Consider the following 26,572-nt stretch of genomic DNA (forward strand, 5'->3'; position numbering starts at 1 on the left):
GAGGCACAAGTAGGGCAAACACTGTTCTCCAATTAGAATCCTGCTGTTTGCCAGGACTTGACAATGACTAATTACAGTCTTAAATGACTTAATATGTTTGAATGCATGATTATTTATAAGTACATTTTAGGATATGCATAAAATAATCATTCCTGGTTTACATATGAAAGGCTACTTTTCGTGCAAAGGGCAAAGACCTGTTGAACACCTGAGGTCAAAGGAATAAAAGATGTTTTAATGTCATGGTTACTGTTTGCTTAGGAAACCATTACCTTAAAAAGCAGAAGAAAGAGTGAAATGCTTAAATCTCAGCTTTACAGACTATGAAACTTACAAATATGGGATTTTTAGAGGAATGAACCATTTTTAAAATATATAATTGCCTCCTTAGAATTGTTATCAGAGTTAAATAGTTAAACATATATACTCTTTGACCAGTGCCTAGGACAGAGTGAGCACTCAATAAATTTGAGTTTTTATTGTTATTCTGTACCTGAGTGACAGTAACAGTCATTAACTACATGGAAGGTCCTGACAATGTGAAGCTGGAGTAGAATTTGTGGATATATTAATACAACTGATTTTTTGAAACATTTTAGGGGATTCATTTGATTATCAGTCATTTATTGACCAGCTACTATGAGTCAGGCACTGTGCCAGGCATGGGAAGTAAGACGTACACCATGCACGATCACTGAGCTGGGTTCCACTGCACTGCAAGTCAAAGAGATGATGAAAATAGAGCAGAGTTATGAGGTGTTTTGTCAATAAGTTGCTCTTAAACTTGAAAATATTTGAAATATATGTAAGTGTAGAGAAATTATCACGTTAAATACTACATTGCACATTAAAATTTTGCAAATGTTAACTTTCTCTATATTTTTTTATGCTTCTGAAGCAGACAGATATAAGGTGGCCCCCACTGATATCCCACTCTATACTGTCCAGGTCTTTGTGTAATTCCCTCCTCTGGGTGTGATCAGGTCCAGTGTCAGGCTTCTAACAAATAGAATATGGCAATGGTGGTGGACTATGGCTCCTATGATCAGGTTATATTACATAAGACTCCATTTTAGCCAACTGAGATGAGAGACTCTTCTTCCTGGGTGGATGAAGTCGGCAGTCATACTGAAGAAGTCGAGACAGCAAGGGACTTCAATCAGCCTCTTGGATCTGAGAGCAACCTCCAGCTAACAGCTAGCAAAATGCTGGCGCCCTCAGTCAGCCAGCCAAGGAAATAAATTCTGGCAACACCAGAATAAGCTTTGAAGCAGGTTTTTCCCCTTGAGCCTCCAAATGAGAGCACAGCCTATCTGAGGCTTTGATTGCAGTCTCGTGAGACCTTCGACAGAGGACCAAGGTAAGCTATGCCCAGACTCCTGACCTGTGGAAACTGTGACATAATAAATACGTGTTGTTTTAAGTCACTAAGTTTGTGGTAGTTTATTACAAAATAATAGAAAACCAATACAACTTCTAATGACATTGCAAATGCCTCAAAAAATAATATGGCTTTTAAATTGGCTGCATATTGGGGAAAAAAAACTAGAACTGCAAAAAAGCTGATAAATTCTTCTTGCTCTTTATTTATTTATTTTTTCTTCTTCTTGCTCTTTAAAGGGGAAGGTTTAAATAGCCTTCAGAGAAATTTGTAAGTATCATGAGAAAAGGTCCAATACCTTCCCAAGGGATCATTTAAGTATTTAATGTGTCTTGCTGACATGTAGATTGTCATACTATCTTATCTACAGAATTAAAAATCATTTCATTATATTCCAGAATTTTTAAAGGCCACATGAAATAGCTATTTTCTAGTCTAGAAACTTCATATTCTAGAAATTATTGATCATTTTCTTCTCTAAGATTAAGAATTCTGATTATTTTAACATCTCATTTCATTTTCTTTATGATCTACTTCTCTATGATCTTTCCCATTTTTTCCTCTGGAATTTCCCGTGTTGTATATCTTCCTCTCTTTGCTCCTTCAGATGCTGTCTTCAGCCCTCTCCATTTCACTACTCTGGACCACAAGAATTGACTTGGATGGACCGTAGTACTGGGGGCCTTTCCCAGTGATAGCAATTTCAATTTCTTTAATTCTTTTTTTCTATTATCTCAGTCTTTGCTTGCGTGCATGCTAAGTTGCTTCTGTCATGCCAGACTCTTTGAGACCCTGTGGACTGTAGCCTTCCAGGTTTTTCTGTCTGTGGAATTCTCCAGGCAAGTATACTGGAGCAGGTTACTATGCCCTCGGGTCCAGGGGACCTACCCAACCCAGGGATTGAACCTGTGTCTCTTATGACTCTGGCATTGGCAGGCAGGTTCTTTACCACTAGTGCCACCTGGGAAGCCTATTTTAGTCTTTTGGTTTTATCTATTGACATCCTACAGATTTTTATTCTCTTACATATCACTGCCACACACACATACATTACTATCCCTCTACCCAAATATGTCCTACATAAATCTGTTTTTAGTAAATATTCAGTGTTTACATGATCACAACTCAGCTCAGTTCAGTTCAGTTCAGTCACTCAGTCCGATTCTTTGCAATCCCATGGAACTCAGCATGCTAGACTTCCCTGTCCAACACCAACTCCCGGAGATTACTCAAACTCATGTTCATTGAGTCGGTGATGCCATCCAATCATCTCATCCTCTGTCGTCCCCTTCTCCTCCCACCTTCAATCTTTCCCAGCATCAGCCTCATTTCCAATGAGTCAGTTCTTCGCATCAGGTGGTCAAAGTATTGGAGCTTCAGCATCAGTCCTTCCAATGAACACGCAGGACTGATCTCCTTTAGGATGGACAGGTTGGATCTCCTTGCAGTCCAAGGGACTCTCAAGAGTCTTCTCCAACACCACAGTTCAAAAGCATCAGTTCTTTGGTGCTCAGCCTTCTTTATAGTCCAACTCTCACATTCATTCATGCCTACTGGAAAAACCATAGCCTTGACTAGACAGACCTTTGTTGGCAAAGTAATGTCTCTGCTTTTTAATATGCTGTCTAGATTGGACATAGCTTTTCTTCCAAGGACCAAGTGTCTTTTAATTTCATGGCTGCAGTCCCCATCTGCAGTGATTTTGGAGCCCAAGAAAATAAAGTCTGTCACTGTTTCCATTGTTTCCCCATCTATTTGCTATGAAGTGATGGGACCAGATGCCATGATCTCAAGTTTCCTGAATACTGAGTTTTAAGCCAACTTTTTCACTCTCCTCTTTCACTTTCATCAAGAGGCTCTTTAGTTCTTCTTTGCTTTCTGCCATAAGGGTGGTGTCATCTGCATATCTGAGGTTATTGATATTTCTCCTGGCAATCTTGATTCCAGCTTGTGCTTCATCCAACCCAGCATTTCACATGATGTATTCTGCATATAAGTTAAATAAGCAGGGTGACAATATACAGCCTTGACGTACTCCTTTCCCAATTTGGAACCAGTCTGTTTTCCAAGTCCAGTTCTAACTGTTGCTTCTTGACCTGCATACAGATTTCTCAGGAGGTAGATAAGATGGTTTGGTTTCCCATCTCTTTCAGAATTTTCCACAGTTTGTTGTGATCCATGCAGTCAAAGGCTTTGGCATAGTCAATAAAGCAGAAGAAGATGTTTTTTCTGGAACTCTCTTCCTTTTCGATGATCCAACGGAAGCTGGCAATTTGATCATAACTTGATAACTATTATTCATGGTGAGGTACATCAAGTACTATGTTTCCTTTCCTACCTTGCATGCCTTTTCCCCCCTAGACTTCCCTCACTTTTTGTCTCTGTTTTGTTTATTTCCATGAATCAATTACCATTTCATTCCCAACTCTGTAAATGAGAAAAAAAATCTTTCAGTATATCTTTTGATATATTCAAATATATCAGATAGGTACAGAGTTTATCTCTTTTTTCTTCTGGGATATGTTCCTCCTGGAGTTCACTTGCCTTTGCTCTACTCTGGATTGCTGCTTTCTAGGCCTGCTTCATAGCTGTCATCCTTGGAATCTTCTCTCACCATCCTTCTGGGGATTTCTTTGACTTTTCTATGTCTCATATCCCCTGTTTTTTGAATCCCATACTTTTTCTTTCTTGGTTTGACTTTTTGTTTCAGTAGAATACAGCCTCAAGAGTTTTCTGAGAAAGGATGAATGAGACTAAATTTGGGGGGACATTAAACATCTGCAACCTTCTCAAATGACGGATATTTTTTCTGGGTATAGAATTTTAAATTGGAAATAATTTTTCTTCAGAATTCCTCCATTGTCTTCTGGTTTTCAACTTTGCAATTGTAAAATATAATACCATTCTAATATTGATCCTTTGGGAGGTGTTTTTGTTCATTTATAGTCAAAACTTTTCAGGATCTTTTCCTTCTCCAGTGTACTGAAATTTCACAATTGTGTGTCCTGAGGCATAATAGGTAACACTTTTTATCATATCCTGTGCTGGAGCTTCATTCGACTTTTCAATCTGGACTTGGATTTTTCAGTTCTAGAAATTGAAAAAAAATTTCTCTGATGATTTTTATCCCATATCTTTCCCTGTTTTTTTTTAAGAAGTCCTTGAACATTATTTAAATATTGGACCACATGGGAAAAATGATCTATTTTTTTTTTCTAGTCTTCATGTTCTATCATCTGGACTATTTCCTTGGCTTTATTTTCCAAGACTTCTTTGAATTTTTAAAAACCTTCTTTGAATTTTCCTTGGTTTTAGTTTAAAAACTTTCTTTGAATTTTAATTCAATATTAAAAATTTCAGTATTCTTGTTAACAGAATGATTTCCTCTTATCACTTGCGTTCTTGTTTTATAGAAGATATATACTTTCTTATTTCTCTAAGGAAAATAATTATGGATTTCTTTTTCTTGTGGAAACTTTTTCTATGCCCTATAAATCTTTTAAATTTTCTTTTCTTTTTATTTTGGCCTCTGAATTTCACATTTGAGGCTTTTCTCAAAGGTCTGATGATATCTTACTGTCTAGAATGAGGCTTTAAAATGCTTCAAAGTCCAGAGCTTTCCCAATTCAAGCTCTTTATAGACCACACTGTCTTTTGTCAGTATGTTGGAGGGGTAGTACATCTGCCTACTTGGGACAGGGTAAAAAATGAGGTAAGTAGAAAGAAGGGTGTCTAAATCAGTCTTGTCCCATAGAAAGTAATTTATACCACAAGTGTGAGCATCATATATAATTTTTTAGTGTTTTGGCTACACTTCTTTAAAGCTTTAAAATAAAGTGAATTAATGCTATTAATGTATTTTTAAACCCAACACATCAAAAAGTATTGTCATTTTAATATGTGATATGTCCATTTAATATGCACATATTTATTGTTCTCTTCTACTTGTAAGATGTAAGTTGCAGTAGAGCAAGGATCTTATAGATCCTGTTCACTATAGTTGGACACAAATCATAAACACGCCTGTTCATGGTGGATGCTAAAAATATGGTTGAGGGATGAGTGAGTGAATGAATTTTAATTTCATAAGCTTGAGCACATCTGTTTCATTTGTTTTATTATACTTTACCATCGTATTTAATTAACAGGGATATGCACAGTTTACATAATATACTTCTACAGGCTCAATTATATTTAAGCAGTTTGCTGCTCAATGTCTGTGATTGGCTTTATGTACCTTTGTTTGATTATTCAGAAATCACAGTGGTGCCCTCAGTGACACTAGCAAGTAGTCAATGCAATCAGTTCATTAATGTGATTCAAATAAACATCAACTGATCAAGAACTCAGAATTCAGTCATTACAGAAGTCAAAACAAAGGAAAAGAAGAAAGGACAAATGGACTCCTTATATAGACATGGCCTTAATTATTTTGTGATATTGTTGGACATTTAAAGTCATACACCTACTTAAGCCATTTAGGTGCTTGTAGCACCTACTTGGAGAAGGAAATGGCACCCCACTCCAGTACTCTTGCCTAGGAAATCCCATGGATGGAGGAGCCTGCTAGGCTGCAGTCCATGGGATCGCTGAGTCGGACACAACTGAGCGACTTCACTTTCACTTTCATGCATTGGAGAAGGAAATGGCAACACACTCCAGTGTTCTTGCCTGGAGAATCCCAGGGACGGGGGAGCCTGGTGGGCTGCTGTCTATGGGGTCACACAGAGTCGGACACGACTGAAGCGACTTAGCAGCAGCAGCAGCACATACTATATTATTTTATTTCAGCTGTACTAAATTTAATTCATCTAATTGTAGTTAAGAATTCCAACCCCTCCACCAGCCACCTGCAAATCTTCACCCTAATTTTCTTCTTTCCAGTATTTCTCAGGAGGACGGGAAAATCTTGCAACTATTCCAAGTTCACATTTAATCTCATTCAGTTTAAACCCTTCTACAAACTAAAACTTTTCCATTGCATTTATTCACATACACAAATACCAAAAAAGGGTTTTTTTATGATTTAAATATTGTCACTTAGCATTAACTTTAAAATTCTCAAACTTTTTTTCTTAATATGCCTGAAATGATGGATACGAATATCATTAAACACTTAGAATAGTACTTTTCAAGCAACAATGGTGTTCAGAATTTTACTGTCTTAAATTAATATACTGACATAATTAGCACTTGTTAAGCTCTAAAATCCTAAGAAGGAACATTTGCCTGATAGGACAATTAAGGTTTAAAATTAGGTAGGATTTTGTTTGTTTTTTCTAAGAAAACCAGAAATATGGAATTAAGGGGAAAAAATGGACCCAGTATTTTAGAAGCTCATTAGGATATTTCAAAGAATCTCAAAACAATTAAACTCATGGCTTTGTAAACTACTCTCTTCTTTTATGGAATAATTTCTTCAATCCCAAATTGAAGTTCTCACTAAATTTGACCGTGAGATTGTGTAAATCAAATTTGATAAATTGCATGCAAAGAATAAGTTTCACGTCAAAACCTGCCTTTAAGAATGCTCATTTTAAAACAAAGGTGATTTGTCATCCCATAATACTATATATCTCGCAAATCTGCCTTTGTTAGAAAATAGCCCAAATTTGACTGGGCATAGAGTGTACCTGTAAAGTGCTGCATTATTAAATCCAGTTACTTAGGGTTTAAACTGTACTGGCAATTTCTAGTAAGCAAGAAAGCCTTCTATCTGTAGTGGTGTCCATCAGTCTCGAGAAACATGTCAGTACTTCGGTTAACAAATCCACCACAAGGTTGCATTCTTGGTTCTTTTCTCTTTGCCTAAATCTCAGTTTTTTCTTTCAAAGAGGGGAAGTTTTGGATTTTGCAACTTTGCTATGTGACTTCAAGAAGCTGAGGTACAAATGATGAATACACTTGGCTTTGGTTGAAGAGGAAGAATGCAGAATTTATAAATGTCTCAGGTATTTCCAATAAATTGGAGGTCACCAGAAAAGATGTTAGGATAATAAATCTAGCCTCTAAGTATATACTCCCTTTACCCAGTGGGGAGCCTCCTGGGATCATTTGTCTGCTGTTCATTATCTTGTCTGCATTATTCAACAGCTCTGTTCCTGCTCAATGGGCTTCAGAGAGCTTTTAGCAGCTGCAGCAACCTCCAATTTTTACTTAAGTTCTCTTTCTCTTTGTAATAGCAAAAAAAAAAAAAAACCAACAGAAAGAGAAGGAAAAGAAAGAAAACCTGTCTCTGATGCCCAAGACCCACCTGTGTAATAGAACCCATGTCAAAACTAAGCTTGTTTATTTATTTCACATTAACTGTATCAGTATTATAATGTAATATTTGGGAGGCCAAATAAGAAATCTTACATTTAAATACTAAGACTCTGAGGTTTAAAAAAAATTGCAAGTCATATAAATAATATAATGAAAAGGAAAAAAAATATTTAATTTCTTTTAAATTCTAAGTTTAAGTTCCATTTTAAGAAAAATTGCCTTTTGAAAATGACAAATGAAGAAAGTTTTAAAAAATCACCAAAAGATCTAGTACATGACTGAAAAAGAGAGTAAGCTTTGAAGAAAAGGAGCAAGTTTATAGCTTACCCAAGTGAAAAACCTTTGCACTTGATTTGTTTCATTTAGGACATACTTAGCTGCTCTCAGGTGAGTTGATTTTCAGGAAGATGGACATTACTTATGACCATGATCAAGCTTAATAGGACTCTCTTGAATCTGACTAAACTAAAACTATTGTGGTAAAATAGAATGTAGTATTGTATTTATTAACCAGATGCTGGATAAAGCAAAATAGTTTTTTCAATGGCCAGAACCAAGGAATCTACTTGAAAACAAAAATGCATGATGACAAGAACTGGTCAAAATGGTCGTAGGGAATGGGCAGAGCAAGCATTAAACTCTCCAAGAAGTTAATGGAAGCACTTCAGGGACTTATCAAATACTGACTCACCTAAGTTATGTGACATTAAGACTTATGACTATTTTCTAATCAAGACTACGAAGACTCACTACAGCTCAGATAGTAAAGAATGGCTCAGATGGTAAAGAATCCGCCTGCAATGCAGGAAATATGGGTTCGATCCCTGGGTCATGAAGATCCCCTGGAGAAGGAATGGGTACCCACTCCAGTATTCTTGCTTGGAGAATTCCATGGACAGAGGAGCCTGGCGGGCTACAGTCCATGATGCAGAGTCAGACACAGCTGAGTGCCTAACACTGTCACTTTCACAACATCTAAAGACTGAGAATAGAGCATATAAACATCTGGCAAATGGAAAGCTTATAAACAAAACAACATTTAAAAATAAATCTAGCTTGTGTCAGTCATAAGAAATTATTTAAATATCCAACAATATGCGATTTATAATTAAAACTACACGAACCATCCATTATTCTATTAAGGCTATGTTTGGAGTCAAATATGTTCAGGATGGGAGTAGGAGGAAGGAAGGTTGTAGACAAAATAAAGACATTTACACTTCTCCTGTGGCCTTGAGATCCTCTAATCTTCAAGAGCAGAGGTGACAGTCTATGTCCAGAATAAAATGTCTTGATCTATGTATAGAAACAAGGGACTGCAATTTCCTAGCATTAGATCATCATATTAAAAACCAAGGGAGCCTTTCAGCACCACCATTTGATCAGATTAAGATTCTTAGTGTCATACAAAACAGCTTGTTAGCCACCCAAAGTCTGAAAGCATCTCTAAAGTGGCATAGAAATGCTAAATAGCCTCAGACACACGGACAATGGCTGACATCCGAGGCCAAACCAAAGACCTCCTCAATTATCAGCATATTTGTTACTGGGAAACATCTAGATAGTAAGCTGACTTTGTGATTGGGAAACATGTAAATAAATGCCTGAAACTTTTATCCAGATCCTTGATGTAGTTTTATTTGGACCTCCCAAAGCACATGAAATACATGAAAGCAAACATGACTTTTGTCATTTGCTTTTTAAGACAGAATAATAGTGCCACAACAAAACTATAAAAGTTTTTATACTGACTCTCAAAGTTATGTTCAAAATTATCAAATATCCCATAGTTGAAGCTGCTTCCTTAAACTACTAGAATTTGTTATGTAAATCTCAAACTGGATTTTGAGTATGTGTGTTATATATTAACTCCTTTTCTTACACAGACTAGACAGTCACCCTTGCAATTCAGTGGACTTGATTCTCATCATTACCACCTTTGGTATACAGTCAGCACAAAATGGTTTAAAACTGGACATCTCTATAGCAGCCCCAGTCTCACTAAGGGGGCACCCAGATTGATTTTGTGAAAACAACTTCAATGTTTTGGGCTTTTTTGTTTGTTTTGTTTTTAATTTCACAACTATTAGAGTTAAGTCTCAGGTTTCTACTCTCAGGGAAAAGATAAAAATAATTAATCAATACATCTTTTTGGCTGATTTCCATATTGTCTGCCAACGAAGACAATTTATAAAACAATAAGAAAAAATAGACTCTCCCTGAAAGATCCTTTAAAACCAAAATCTCTTTTTATAAACTTCCAATGAAAGAGAAGTTCTGTTAATTGATTTATGTAATTCGGGAGAAAAGAAGGCAGTAGGTAGACTCAACATGTAAGTAAAAACCAACCATATGACAGTAAACTAAATTTTCAGTTTTGCAGATTTACAAATTGCTTTCTAATCTTCACCATTACCCCTCTTTAAGAAGGTACCTTGACTTCAGAGTAATATTCAGTCACAATATTCTTTATATAATATCTGACTTCCAGATCAGTCCAAGAAACAAAAAGAAAAACGGTTTTTGAAAGATCAGGGCAAGAAGGTGAGGGGTGAGTCTTTGAGACAGTTCACGCCTCCCTCTATCTATTAACTTTACCCACATAGTTTTCTGTCTGTGTAGCAAATAGTTGATAGAAAACAGATACCACTATGTGTAGCTCAAAGCTCAGAGACTCTTGCATAAAGTGCCGACCAAAGACCCTGCTAAGTATGATTCAGCTCCTGCCCATCAAGGTGGCTGGTCCATGAGGCATAACTTTTTTAGAAGGAGCTCAGACACATATATGGAGCATCTACCATGTTTAAACCTGGAATCAGCAAACCAGGCCTGTGAGCCAAATCCAGCATACCACCTGTTAACTGTACAACACATGAGTTAAGAATGGTTTTCACATTTTTAAATAGTTAAAAGAATTAAAAGAAAAATAATATTCATAACATACGTGCTCAGTCGCTCAGTCGTGTCCTACTCTTTGCAACGCTATGGACTGTAGCTGGCCAAGCTCCTCTGTCCATGGATTCTCCAGGCAAGAATACTGGAGTGGATTGCCATTTCCTCTTCCAGAGGATCTTCCCAACCTAGGGATTGAACCCGTGTCTCCTGCATCTCCTGTATCTCCTGCATCAGTAGGTAGATTCTTTACCACTGTGCTGCCTGGGAAGCCCAGGCATACAAGAAGATTTTTAAAATTCTAATCTCAATGCCCACAAATAAGTTTCATTGGGACACAGCCATGCTCACTCATTCACATATTTTCTATGGCTGCCTTTGTGCAATGCCAGAGCAGAGTAGCTGCTACAGGCACTATTTGGATTCCATAGAAGGAAATGGCAACCCACTCCAGTGTTCTTGCCTGGAGAATCCCAGGGACAGGGGAGCCTGGTAGGCTGCCGTCTATGGGGTCGCACAGAGTTGGACACGACTGAAGTGACTTAGCAGCAGCAGCAGCAGCCTAAAACAGTTACTTTCTAGCTCTTTACAGAAAGAGAAGCTAGACCCTCTGCTAGAGATAACATGTATATTATTCAATTTACATGACGATAGTTGAATTTATTCTTCACTTTCATTTAATCATTTGTATATTTTCATTTAAGGAAGTTTCTCTCAAAGAAATCTATTGCCAGTGTCAAAAGTTTTTAAATGTGCTGGAAGAGCAGCACAAAGATTTTTTCTTTTATTTCTTGTCCTTTAAAAAGTTTCTCTCTTCTTTCTATCTCTTTATATGTGTTATAAAACTGATCTTCACAATAGCTGGAAAATTCCACAACCCTTAAAAATGAATAAAACGACTAGCTTCTTCTCAGGCAGTGCCAAGAGTCCTGTAATGTATACACTTTCCCAAACAAGGCTACAAACGTGGCCACTGAAGCAGCTGTAAAAATGGAAATGCAATCATAGAAGGGGTTATCAACCTTATGAATTGAGGCGCCTTGACACTACTTGACATTCATGCTCAATTACCAAGTTCAGGCTTCTTGCCTTCATTGAGCAGCACTACAGCACACCTCACATAAATGAGTGGATTCTGGGCAGCCATGATGGTATAAGTAGCATGCTTTGCTTCTTCAAAAGACTTGGGCCAGCGAACAAAGCACTAAGCATTAAATTATTTCTGACAGCAGCCACAGGCTATTAGAATGTAACCCACCTCTCTGTTTCAGATGTTTATCTTTGAGGAAACCACTCACATCTTTATTGCAGTCATAAAGTCTGCTGTAGTAAAAATAAAAAGACATTTAACCAGTACCTACACTGGACCAGAGATCTGGACGTATTAATTGCCTTCTCTCACACTTTTTTCACTTCTAAGTTATAAGGTAAGACTTGTGAAGAGTTCAAAACAGAGAATGGTTGCTATGGAGTCAACATGACAAGAGTCAGGGATGTATCAGATACTTGTCTCCCAAGAATATGCATGAAAATGAATAGGGAAAGTCAAGTTTTGTCCAGACACGTATGTTTTTGTGGCAAAGTATTTACAGTAACCTTGTGAATTATAAAGATAAAAACACATCTGTGGCTTCTTTAGAATTTAACATTTCATAAAATTGTATAATGTTAGAACCCAAAGGAATTATATTTTATGTAATCAACTCTGTAGTGTGTCTAATATGTAGCAGACATCGTGCTAAATACATACATGTATGACTCCCAATTTTGTTCAATGCTAAAAGAGAAGAATAGAGTACTTTGAGTCTAGTGGGAATGGCCTATGCCAGCCCAGGAGATGGATAAGTGCCAGGAAACAGTTTTTTCTTTTTTTTTTTTTTTTGGCCATGCTGTGCAGCACTCAGGATCTTAGTTCTCTGACCAAGGATGGAACCCATGCGCCCTGCATTGGGAGCATGGAGTCTTTACCACCAGACTGCCAGGGAAGTCCCAGAAAGGGCATTTAAACTAGAATGTGAAGGATGAGAAGATGCAGAAGGGAAAATGCTCCATGACAAATGGCTAATGGTAGAAAGGAATGTGGTCCTTTCAAACAGATCCTTTAAGGTTTAGAGATACATTCCATAAATTTTGATCCTATCAACATGAATGATTCTTCCACTTCCCAGGCAGATTTACTGATTGAAATTGAGACTTCAATTTTTAGGGGAAAATGTGTTATGAGCCAAATGATTTAATTTGTAATTATGCATTAAGTTCATGAAATCATGTAGTTAGGGTGACTAGAGATGTGAGGAGGAAAGGAGACTAAATTTGGTACTGCTTTAACTTTTACCATGTACATCTGTGGTGAGTTTGAGGATTTCAGATGTGAGCTGGAAAAAGCCAGGACCAGGAGATGGTAGTATTGCACAAGTTTTGTTGGGCAGCACTGGGACAAGCTTGCTTAAGACAGGAAGTCTCACACAGCAGGAGACCTTCCAGAGACAGTGGCTCACTACCCAGAAAAGAAAGAGAGGCAGAGTTCTCAGAGGAGAAGGGAATTTGAGAGGGGAGTCACATGTCTGAGCAATGTTGCCCAGCAGCAAACAGGGGAGTCTTTGGGCCAGAGAACTCCAAAGGGCAGCAGTGGTTTGGGGTCTTTTATAGCTACAAGGATTGCCTTATTTATGGCTAGCAGATGTTAGGTGCATTTTCGTGGGGTATGCAAAACACTTAGTTCTTAATGGCTAAAAATCTGTCTATTGGGGCTATATTCAAAGCACTTAGACATGTAAAAATTTGAGTTTGGCATCAGTGGGCTTTGAACTAATAGTCCTAGCTCACTGGAAAGAAGTAGACAGTATAGGGACCAAGTACAGGAGTCATCTTTAACCTACTTATGTATCATCATCATGAAGTATTTAATAGGAAAAAAAGTGACCTGTCCATGAAAAAGTTTCATCCTCTAAAGAGTAAACTGTTAGGAATTTCACCTCTCTTTGTCTCCACTGGGAGACCTCAAAAAAAGATTCCCATCATTCATCCATTAAACATCCTACCTCCTCCCTTAGTCTGAATCCTCTATGCCTGACCTTTACCTCAAGCTGAAAGCAGGTATGATCTAAACAGTAGAAGTTTCCTCTCTCCTGGGAATTCATGTTACATTTTCTAAAAATGAGTTGATACACATTCATTGGAAATATCCCAGAGCCAATATGTCTAGAGAAGAAAATGATATTTGAGATACTTGTTTCATTCAAATAGGATGGCTATTTTCCCAACTAAGATTTGGTGAGGAATGAGAAAGAGGATCGAAGGTGTAATCTGACAAAATGACCTCTAAGTTTACTAAAAAGAAAAATTCATCCTGTAGTCTGATGCTAGATGTGATGCAGGTTAAGAGTCTAAAATGGAAAAGATCAATGATAATTGATATAGTAAAGGTAGGAAATTTTCATAGAATTTTTAGAACTTGAGCTGAGCTTTGAAGGATGGGCAGCATTTGTGTAAGAAATAGAGAAATTTATAGGTAAGAGAAACAGAGAATCATAATGGCAACTTCCCATTCCTGGGAGAGTAAACCTGGCAAAGGCATGGACCCCAAGTGCTCCTGCCAAAGGTGCAAGATCCAAGACCAGATACATGATCAAGATCAAGTTTTTACTTACAGAGGCCACAGCAAAGAAATAAGGAGTGAGGGATCACTTGGAGGGAAATCAGAGTTGGTGCTAGAGGAGTATACAAACATTTCTGGTTGAAGAGGTGAGGCAAAGCCATAAGTAAAACAAACTCAATAAGCACAAGGCAAATAAATTAACATAAGAGCTTGGGAAACAGCATGCAAGTCAGTTTAAGATAAACAGTTCAAAAGGAAACTGAAAATCTCAGGGTATAGTAACTCCATTTTTGTATCATCCTCAGGAACAGGTTTCTAAGAGTAATGGACTCTATGGGGTAAAACACAGCATTTTATAATCAGGTCTTTAAGCAACTGTTTTATAGAGGAGAAGCTGATGCCCAGACAGGCTGGCTTGCCCAACATATTATAAATTGTAGATGAGAGGTTGACAGCTGAAAAAGAAAAAAAAAGGAAGATGGAACCATTGTTTTTTTTTTGGTTTGTTTGTTTTGAACATAATGAAAATTAGCTGGACTACAACTACAAATGTGTATAGGAAATAGTAGGATGTAATTTCACTATTTCTGATTTGGGAACCATGAAAGATAACAGAGAGCTAAAATATGATATTATACAAAAATATTAATTCCTTCAAAACTAGAAGACGAAAATATCGAAAAGAACAGAGAGAAAGATGCAGATTTGATGTTTGTTGTGCTTGTATGTTTACATGTATATAGTTATTTTTGATGTGGCAATGTGACATATTCTCTGTTAAAAGCAAACCCCTGAAGAGGAAGTGTGGGGAGGGTAGAGCTTCCACCTTAGTTCATATAAGCATTTCAATCATTTCCTTGGAAAGAAGAATCATTAAGATTATACTGTGGGATTGTAGCAGTATTATTATTGTTGTTTGTGTACTGTGTATAAAATGAGTTGGTACTTTGTAAAGTACACATGAAAACATGAGCTGTATGTGTATTTGTACTAAGATAGATTACGTGACAGGAGTCTATCTATAATACCATATTGTTTCAATGTTAGAAAAAGTAAGTAATTCTTATGAGAAGAGACTCTTCAGGATATAATATATGTGTTTTCTTTAAATAATAAACGAGACTTGTAATTGACATAAATACTTAAGTTGTAGGGGTTTTAGGACAGTATTGCTTTTTGGTGATAAAATGAATAAGGCAAGATTTGTTTTAACCATTTGGGAGAAATAAACATTGTTTTGGGTTACACTCTCTATAAGGTATTCAAAATTTTCTTTCCTACTACAATTACTAATTCTGTCCCTAGTACTATTCCTAGAAATATATCCAAATATATAGATATACAATATATATAATTATACATATAATATATAGACACATTGTTATCCACAGATGATTGTCAAGTACTTTTTAAAAGTTGACACTGATAGGTGGTCCATATAGTGAGGTAAGAATTGTTCGAGTTTTTTAGCATTTACTTAAGTAAATTTTCTAAAATTAAGTTCAAAATTTTTGTAGTATGCCAAGTTTGAGTGCCAAATATTTTCATGAAGACTTTTCCTTTACTTCCCACCACTTACTTAACTTTGTGGTGCTTTCTAAGCATTTTCAAGGTAAGTCAAAAGTTGAAGGCTTTAGAAGTCTTAGAAGCATATGAAACTGTTTTATATTAAATACATGTCTAAAAACCCAGAGAATCTACAGCCAACATCTCAGTGAAATGTCATCAGTTCAGTTCAGTTCAGTTCAGTCACTCAGTCGTGTCCGACTCTTGCGACCCCATGAACCACAGCACGCCAGGCCTCCCTGTCCATCACCAGCTTCCGGAGTCCACCCAAACCCATGTCCATTGAGTCAGTGATGCCATCCAACCATCTGTCTCATCCTCTGTCATTCCCGTCTTCTCTTGCCCTCAATCTTTCCCAGTATCAGGGATTTTTCAAATGAATCAGCTCTTCGCTGACCAAAGTATTGGAGTTTCAGCTTCAACATCAGACCTTCCAGTGAACACCCAGGACTGATCTCCTTTAGGAAGGACTGGTTGGATCTCCTTGCAGTCCATGGGACTCTCAAGAGTCTTCTCCAACACCACAGTTCAAAAGCATCAATTCTTCAGCGCTCAGCTTTCTTTATAATCCAACTCTCACACCCGAGATCAAATGGACCAGGAGACCAACCAAAACTCCATATTGACATCGTGGCTTAGAGAACACTGAAGAAAGAACAATGAATGAGAAATGAGAAAATATAGCAGAACTCCATAGAATTAATAAAACATGAACACTATAAATGTTTAGCAAATTTTAATCAGTCCTGGAAGAGTTTAACACAGGAAATATGTGTCTTAACTCTGAGCCTCGTGACCATATGTGGTATATGCTTCTTTTTTTTTTTTAAATTAATTTATTTTTTATTGGAGGCAAATTATTTTACAATATTATATTGGTTGGTTTTGCCATACATTGACATGAATTCGCCCCGGGTTTACATAAGTTCCCCCTCCTGAACCCCCCTCCCACCTCCCTCCTCCCTTTATCCTCCCTCTGGGTCATCCCCGCATGCCAGCCCCGAGCATCCTATAACATTCATTGACCCTGAACTATTGATTCATTTCACATATGACAACATACGTGTTTCAATGCCATTCTCCCAAATCATCCCACCCTCACCCTCTCCCATAGAGTCCCAAAGACTGTTCTATACATCTGTGTCTCTTTTGCTGTCTCATATACAGGGTTATCATTTGCATCTTTCTAAATTCCATATATATGCGTTAGTATACTGTATTGGTGTTTTTCTTTCTGGCTTACTTCACTCTGTATAATAGGCTCCAGTTTCATCCACCTCATTAGAACTGATTCAAATGTATTCTTTTTAATGGCTGAATAATACTCCATTGTGTATATGTACCAAAGCTTTCTTATCCACTCGTCTGCAGATGGACATCTAGGTTGCTTCCATGTCCTGGCTATTATAAACAGTGCTGCAATGAAGACTGGAGTACATGTGTCTCTTTCAATTCTGGTTTCCTCTGTGTGTATGCCCAGGAGTGCAATTGCTGGATCATATGGCAGTTCTATTTCCAGTTTTTTGAGGAATCTCCACACTGTTCTCCATAGTGGCTGTACTAGTTTGCATTCCCACCAACAGTGTAAGAGGGTTCCTTTCTCTCCACACCCTCTCCAGCATTTATTGCATGTAGACTTTTGGATAGCAGCCATTCTGACTGGTGTGAAATGGTATCTCATTGTGGTTTTGATTTGCATCTCTCTGATTATGAGGGATGTTGAGCATTTTTTCATGTGTTTGTTAGCCATCTTTATGTCTTCTTTGGAGAAATGTCTGTTTAGTTCTTTGGCCCATTTTTTGATTGGGTCATTTATTTTTCTGGAATTGAGCTGCAGGAGCTGCTTGTATATTTTGGAGATTAATCCTTTATCCGTTGCTTCATTTGTTATTATTTTCTCCCATTCTGAAGGCTGTCTTTTCACCTTAGGTATATGCTTCTTATTTCACTTAATGCAAATATGGTTTTATAATTAAAGAAGATAACTTCCTATACATTTGGCAGTTTTCAGTTCAGTTCCGTTCAGCCTGCTCAGTCAAGTCTTTGTGACCCCATGGACTACAGCACACGAGGCCTCCCTGTCCATCACCAACTCCTGGAGTTTGTTCAGACTCATGTCCATTGAGTCAGTGATGCCATCCAACCATCTCATCCTCTGTCATCCCCTTCTCCTCCTGCCCTCAATCTTTCCCAGAATCAGGGTCTTTTCAAATGGGTCAGTTCTTCACATTAGGTGGACAAAATATTGGAGTTTCAGCTTCAGCATCAGTCCTTCCAATGAATGCTCATGACTGATCTCCTTTAGGATGGACTGGTTTTATTCATTCATAATTCACAAGGACAGATTTCTGACTAATTCAGAATATAGCATCTGAAATCTGCATTATTTTAAAAGTCAGCATTCAATTACTAGACTTATTAAGTGACATATGTGAGAAAAACAAGAATATTTATTGTGTCTACTGCATACAGGTAAATAAACATGTTAACATTTCATTAATGACTAAGATCTTATGGATTCTGTTGTACTCTAAAATGTCCAGTATTTTCCCAAATGTATTACCTCATTCTTTCAATAGTTTATTTTTATCAATCTAGAAAATAAAACTCAGTGGAGTTATGCAGCAATGTTGTAACCAGAACCTGTGCCTTCTCTTTGCAAATCACACGTTTGTTTTATTAGTCAAACTGTGTTGATGTCCAAAAAACCAGGGCTCCTCGCAGACTGTTTCTAGATGCACATTTTCACTTCCATCCAACATGGATATTCAGCCTCTACACTCAGTTATGGGTGTGTCTGTTCTTGTTTATTGTTTCTTCTGACTCATTGATTTTTTAATATTTTAAATATGAACCTTGTTTCTAGCCAAACCTATTTGGGGCCAAGTTTCTAAGATTATTAAGAAGACAGGGAATAAATGCATTCGGGAGATTAACTGCAAAATGAGTCAGGTGACAGCAACATAAGTCAGGTGACTGTTACTGATTTTTGTTTAATGAAAGATAGAACTGTTCAATTACTGAATAAGCATTGAGCCATTGTTTAGATTTATTACACACAATTTTTTTTATTGAGAGGCGATATAATAGCAAGATGCTGCTGCTGCTAAGTCACTTCAGTCGTGTCTGACTCTGTGTGACCCCATAGACGGCAGCCCACCAGACTCCCCTGTCCCTGGGATTCTCCAGGCAAGAACACTGGAGTGGGTTGCCTCCTCCTTCTCCAATGTGAAAGTGAAAAGTGAAAGTGAAGTCGCTCAGTCATGTCAGACTCATACGACCCCACGGACCGCAGCCCACCAGGCTCCTCCATCCATGGGATTTTCTAGGCAAGAGTACTGGAGTGGCTTGCCATTGCCTTCTCCGAATAGCAAGGTGAAGAGAACTTAATCCCCCAAACAGAAGGTAACTATTTTCACTGGACTTTATAGTTAAGCCACTGATCATATTAATATTATACCTTGTTCACTTTGTGTGTGTGTTCAGTCACTTCAGTCACGTCCGACTCTTTGCAACCGCATGGACTGCAGCCCACGAGATTCCTCTGTCCATGGGATTCTCCAGGCAAGAATATTGGAATGGGTTGCCATTTCCTCTCCATTTATTCACTTTACATGGTGACAAATATTTCCTTATCTCCATGTAGTTTTTCTAATCATATTTCAGTGGCTGTGTACCATTTTAACGTAAAAGGTTTTGATTTTAACTATGACATTATCACTTTAAGATTAGATGTAATGGCAATAATATTTTTGTGTAACTCATACATTTGAACTTAGACAATATAAGCCACTAAAAACATTTTTTCAGTTAGTTATTATTTTAATGATTTAGGCTCTTGAAAACATTGGAATCCTAAGGGTGAACTAACTTAATTCAACTTGAAAAATGTGAAAAGGTACCTTGAAGGTACAAATTACCTTCACAATAAACACCAAATGATTTTAATTTATGTAACATAAAATTTAAATATGTTACATATTTGTTTAGGGTATTTATCTATATATTATCTTTGCACAAGACAAGGAAAAGATAGTAGCTTTGGTAAAATTAGAATACAGTGAATTTGGAATATTAAGAATGAAGCCCTCTTGGTATATTGTTATTGTAATAAGCTATAACAGTAATCTAAAATACCATCTGGTTTTTAATGATGTCATGGTTGTTTAACACCGTGTGGCAGCAACTGCTTCAGTTCCTACAGTGATGTGATTTTGTTCGTGGTCAATCCCATACAGGCACACATATTGAAGCAAATTTTCATCTCACCAAAGCAGAACGTGTTCTGCCAACCCTGCTCATGCCAACGCACATCATTTAGGATATAATTGGCTGCTGCTGGCACTCACACAAGCTGTAACATTTTCTATCAGCAAATGAGTAAAGTCTGGAAAGTCAAGGAAACAATGACATGCTGCAGAAAATACTTTGATTTGGGAAGGAAGGAAATATATAACAAACCAGCTCTTTTTCATTTCAAACAGGTATTGAGAAAGTTGTAATACTGGTCACCTCCCCACTTCTGCAAAATGTAAACCTCAGGGAGGAAGAAAACACTGACTTGAATAAATCATGGAATGAGATCATTTGGAGATTTCTACTTAAAAAAGGTAAATAAAGAGGAAATAAATTGAAGGGGCTAAGAGAACACCTAATATTAAGGGAATATAGAAAATGACCTTGACATAAAATATCATTCAAATGCTAAATCAAGGAGAAAGAAAATTAGAAGGTGAATGGAAGAAAAAAAATGAAAAGAGTAATGTATAAAAGGAAAACTATTCTTTAAAAATAAGATAAACCAGGGGGCACACAGGAAAATACAAAGCTAAATTTAAAAAAGAGATACAAATAGATTATTTTAAATGTTTCCTTTCTCTAATAATTAAATAAATGCAAAGCAATACAATAATGATATATAATTTTGCCTAGCTTATTAGCAAAACTTGGGAAGAATATTAATATCCAGTTTGGACAAGTATGTGAAGAAAATGTCTCCTACACTGTTAGGTGATTTATCGTTTTATTTATAAATAAACTGTGGAGCTAATGGTAAGAAGTTTATTAAAATATTCATACTCATTGACTCAAAAATCCCCTGTATTGGAGAGACACTTATACAAATATGAAAAGACATATGTACAAGGATATTCCCTGCAGGATTGTTTACAATCATGAAAAATTGGGGTTGAAAACTAAGTAAGTGTGAGTAAGGCATTTGTTAAATAAATTATTGCACATAAATATAAAACAATTAAGGAAAGTAATAGGATGTTCAATATAAATTGCATAAAAATGCCTATAGTATTAGCAGATTTGGTGATAGCAATTGCAATTATAACAAAGTGTACTAAGTGGCTTCAGTCATGTCCAACTCTTTGCGACCCCACATACTGTAGCCTGTCAGGCTCCTCTGTCCATGAAATTTTCGAGGCAAGAATACTGGAATGGGTTGCCATTTCCATCTCCAGGGGATCTGCCCGACCCAGGGATCCAACCCACATCTCTTATGTCTCCTGCATTGGCATATGGGTTCTTTACCACTAGTGCCACCTGGAAAGCCATTATAATAACCATAATAAAAAGTTAATATTTATTGAGAAGTGGTTTTGCATGTTGTACTAAGCCATCTACTTTATGATGTTCAGTTGAGTTCAGTTCAGTTCAAACGCTCAGTCGTGTCCGACTCTTTGCGACCCCATGAATCACAGCACGCCAGGCCTCGCTGTCCATCACCAACTCCCGGAGTTCACTCAAACTCATGTCCACAGAGTCGGTGATGCCATCCAGCCATCTATCTCATTCTCTGTCGTCCCCTTCTCCTCCTGCCCCCAATCCCTCCCAGCATCAGACTCTTTTCCAGTGAGTCAACTCTTCGCATGAGGTGGCCAAAATATTGGAGTTTCAGCTTTAGCATCAGTCCTTCCAATGAACACCCAGGATTGATCTCCTTTAGAATGGACTGGTTGGATCTCCTGGCAGTCCAGGGGACTCTTAAGAGTCTTCTCAAGCACCACAGTTCAAGACCATCAATTCTTTGGCAATCAGCTTTCTTCACAGTCCAACTCTCACATCCATACATGACCACGGGAAAAACCATAGCCTTGACTAGACGGACCTTTGTTGGCAAAGTAATGTCTCTGCTTTTTAATATACTATCTAGGTTGGTCATAACTTTCCTTCCAAGGAGTAAGCGTCTTTTAATTTCATGGCTGCAATCAGCATCCGCAGTGATTTTGGAGCCCCAAAAAATAAAGTCTGACACTGTTTCCACTGTTTCCCCATCTATTTCCCATGAAGTGATGGGACCAGATGCCATGATCTTTGTTTTCTGAATGTTGAGCTTTAAGCCAGCCTTTTCACTCTCCTCTTTCACTTTCCTCAAGAGGCTTTTGAGTTCCTCTTCACTTTCTGCCATAAGGGTGGTGTCATCTAATATCTGAGGTTATTGATATTTCTCCCAGCAATCTTGATCCCAGCTTGTGCTTCTTCCAGCCCAGCATTCCTCATGATGTACTCTGCATAGAAGTTAAATAAGCAGGGTGACAATATACAGCCTTGACGTACTCCTTTTCCTATTTGGAACCAGTCTGTTGTTCCATGTCCAGTTCTAACTGTTGCTTCCTGACCTGCATACAGGTCTCTCAAGAGGCAGGTCAGGTGGTCTGGTATTCCCATCTCTTTCAGAATGTTCCACAGTTTATTATGATCCACACAGTCAAAGGCTTTGGCATAGTCAATGAAGCAGAAATAGATGTTTTTCTGGAACACTCTTGCTTTCTCCATGATCCAGTGGATGTTGGCAATTTGATCTTTGGTGCCTCTGCCTTTGCAGATGACACTACCCTTATGGCAGAAAGTGAAGAGGAACTCAAAAGCCTCTTGAGGAAAGTGATAGAGGAGAGTGAAAAGGTTGGCTTCAAGCTCAACATTCAGAAAACAAATCATGGCATCTGGTCCCATCACTTCATGGGAAATAGATGGGAAAACAGTGGAAACAGTGTCAGACTTTATTTTTTGGGGCTCCAAAATCACTGCGGATGCTGATTGCAGCCATGAAATTAAAAGACGCTTACTCCTTGGAAGGAAAGTTATGACCAACCTAGATAGTATATTAAAAAGCAGAGACATTACTTTGCCAACCAAGGTCCATCTAGTCAAGGCTATGGTTTTTCCAGTGGTCATGTATGGATGTGAGAGTTGGACTGTGAAGAAAGCTGATCGCCGAAGAATTGATGCTTTGAACTGTGGTGTTGGAGAAGATTCTTGAGAGTCCCTTGGACTGCCAGGAGATCCAACCAGTCCATTCTAAAGGAGATCAATCCTGGGTGTTCATTGGAAGGACTGATGCTAAAGCTGAAACTCCAATACTTTGGCTACCTCATGCGACGAGTTGACTCACTGGAAAAGACTCTGATGCTGGGAAAGGTTGGGGGCGGGAGGAGAAGGGGACGACAGAGAATGAGATGGCTGGATGGCATCACCGACTCTGTGGACATGAGTTTGAGTGAACTCCGGGAGTTGGTAATGGACAGGGAGGCCTGGCGTGCTGTGATTCATGGGGTCGCAGAGAGTCGGACACGACTGAGTGACTGAACTGAACTGAACTGAACTGCCTCTGCCTTTTCTAAAACCTGTTTGAACATCTGGAAGTTCACGGTTCACACTTTATGATGTAGGTAGTGTTTTTATTTCCATTTGAGATTCAGAGGCTTCAATAATTTGCCCAAGGATGCCAGTAAGGACCGGATGTGAGATCTGAACCCAGATAAGCTTGGCTCCCAAATGCAGGCTCTTAGTCTGGCTTCCCAGAGTACAGTTAGTGTTAGTCATTCAGTCATGTCTGACTCTTTGTGACCCCATCGACTGTAGCCCACCAGGCTCCTCTGTCCATGGGATTCTCCAGGCAGGAATACTGGAGTGGGTTGCCATTCCCTTCTCCAGGGGATCTTCCCAACCCAGGGATTGAACCCCAGTCTCCTACACTGCAGGCAGATGCTCAACTGTCTGATGCATCAGGGAAGCCCCTCCCAAATTATAATATGACCTAATTTATTTTCAGAAAAAATAACCTAGCAAATGCATTGGAAAAAAAAAATACTAAGTGTTCACTGAATTGTTCACATCAAGAGGAAATTATGAAGCTACATTACCTTCCTTTTTATTTGTACAATGTTTATATTTTTATAACATTATTGTTTATAACAAGAAGGAAAAACAGCAAGATTTTTAAAAAATTGCTTGCTTTCTGAGAGAGAATCGTAAAATAGCGCTCTAAAATCACTGACAATCTTTAATCAATGTTCTCAGAAGTTTCTAACCCTAATCAAGGATTCCCAAATGGCAGCCCATGAACACATCACAATCACCTAAGGAATATTTTATTAATATTGCACATACCTATTTCTTGGCCCCAAATGTCCCATGCTACCCAGTTCAGTACATCTGGGATGGGGCTCTGGAATTTACATTTTTTAAAAAGCTCCCCAGGTGATTCTGATACCCAGCCAGGTTTGGGAATCACTGTCTAAGAGAATATGATTTATGTAGATCCAAAGAGGAATGAGATAAAGTGCATCATATAGTATGTTAACCCTTTCTCTAATTTCATTTTAGAGGTGGCATCACAGAGAAAGAATTTCTAAATCAATACATCTATGCAGCACATACCTATAGGACTGAAAATGTGCTAACAACGTTGTGCATTTGAAATATGACAGTAACATATTTATCGTTGAATTAAGCGAGAGAATGTTTGAAAGGATTTATAATTGAGCAATATAAATGGCGTGGCACTAGTGCAAAAATAAACACCTAGCCCAGTGGAAACTAATAAAGAGCAAGAAACATTCAAGGATGGGAGGGGCCTTGACTTGTTGTAGGGGTGGCCATAGATCAACAGAAAATGACAGCACTGGGCAATGGGCTATTCATAGTGGGGGGAGGGGGCAGAAATAAGATTAGCAATTAGCAGAATGCCTGGGGCTTACTGGGCATTCCAGTGTTGTTTTTTTTTTTTTTTTCAAGAGTGATAGCTTTTTCTGTAGCTGTTAATACCCTTGAGTTTTAGTTTTCCAACTTTCTACTGGCAATTCCCTTCATTAACGCTTCCTCCTCCTCTTCCAGTGCCCTTTAAATGCCAGTATTCCCCTGAGTTCTCTCCTTTGGTGGCCTTCCATGTTCTTCACCCACTACCTGCCTCCGCCATGTGAACTCATCCATTCTCAGGCCTGGCCGCCAAGGACAAAAATTCCAAATCTTTCATTTCCAGTGGAGGCTTCTGTCCCAAATTTCAGACCCATATTTCCAATGCCTAAAGGAACTGTATGGGCTTCCCTAATAGCTTGGTTGGTAAAGAATCCACCTGCAATGCAGGAGACCCTGGTTCGATTCCTGTGTTGGGAAGATCCCCTAGAGGAGGGCTTGGCAACCCACTCCAGTATTCTTGCCTGGAGAGTCTCCACGGACAGAGGAGCCTGGCAGGCTACAGTCCATGGGGTTGCAAAGAGTCAGACACAACTGAGCAATTAAGTACCACTCATCTGTTTACAGATCTGTCTCCCCAATCAAGCTGTGAACTCCTTAGGGACAGAGAAGTATCTGAGTCCTCTTGATGTCCCCGGTGTCTAACATGGTAACTGACACAGAATAGGTTTGAGGATGATCCTTGTTCCGAAAAAGTGAACGAAGGGGCAGAGAGAGGAAGAAAGGAAGGAAAGCAGGAATTGAAGAAATTAGTAAGGCTGTTTTTAAGAAGAATGTGATGTTGTTGTAACATTTTGAAGAATTATCATGTAGAAAAGATTTTATCCTTTCAGTAGTAGGAATGAATTTTTTCTAAGATGAGGGTACATAACTTACATAAATCTCACAAAGCAGTCTGTGATCCAAAATAAAAATGTTTAAAACTATTCCTCCAGAAGAGACCAATGAGCAGATATTACAGGAGGACCAGTTTCAGATCTCTGTAAAGAGAGAATTTATAACAAGGAGAGCTGTTTGAAAATAAAATCTTACAGTAAAACGACCAGAGCTCTGATCAGTGGACGCAATCAAGCAAAGGCCAGATAAACATGGCCAAAGAAAAAGAAATTAATAGGATTCTGTCAGGCTCAAAGTTATAACAAGGAAAATCTCCACACTCATTCAACTTTTGTGTTTTTGTAATTCAGAGATGCAATCCATAACCAATGTGTTCCTTTGTTGTTTTTTTCTTAAACTTCACAAAAATTTTGATTATTTTGAACTATCATGGGATCTTCCTCAGTCTGTTACTTTTTCATACACTAAAACAATCATTTTTAGTTTTCATTGCATCTCTTAATAAACCCAAACAACTTAGATGGAAACGCTATTGGCATCTGTTCAGTTCAGTCACTCAGTCGTGTCCAGCTCTCCGCGACCCCATGAATCACAGCACGCCCGGCCTCCCTGTCCATCACCAACTCCCAGAGTTCACTCAAACTCATGTCCACAGAGTCGGTGATGCCATCCAGCCATCTCATTCTCCGCCGTCCCCTTCTCCTCCCGCCCCCAACCTTTCCCAGCATCAGAGTCTTTTCCAGTGAGTCAACTCGTCGCATGAGATGGCCAAGGTATTGGAGTTTCAGCTTTAGCATCAGTCCTTCCAATGAACACCCAGGATTGATCTCTTTTAGAATGGACTGGTTGGATCTCCTTGCAGTCCGAGAGACTCTCAAGAGTCTTCTCCAGCACCACAGTTCAAAAGCATCAATTCTTCGGCTATCAGCTTTCTTCACAGTCCAACTCTCACATCCATACATGACCACAGGTAAAACCATAGCCTTGACTAGACAGACCTTTGTTGGCAAAGTAATGTCTCTACTTTTTAATATGCTATCTAGGTTGGT

This window comes from Moschus berezovskii, chromosome 7 (genome assembly GCF_049115385.1).
Source record: "Moschus berezovskii isolate FMDL1 chromosome 7, NW_MosBer_1.0, whole genome shotgun sequence".
NCBI lineage: Eukaryota > Metazoa > Chordata > Mammalia > Artiodactyla > Moschidae > Moschus > Moschus berezovskii.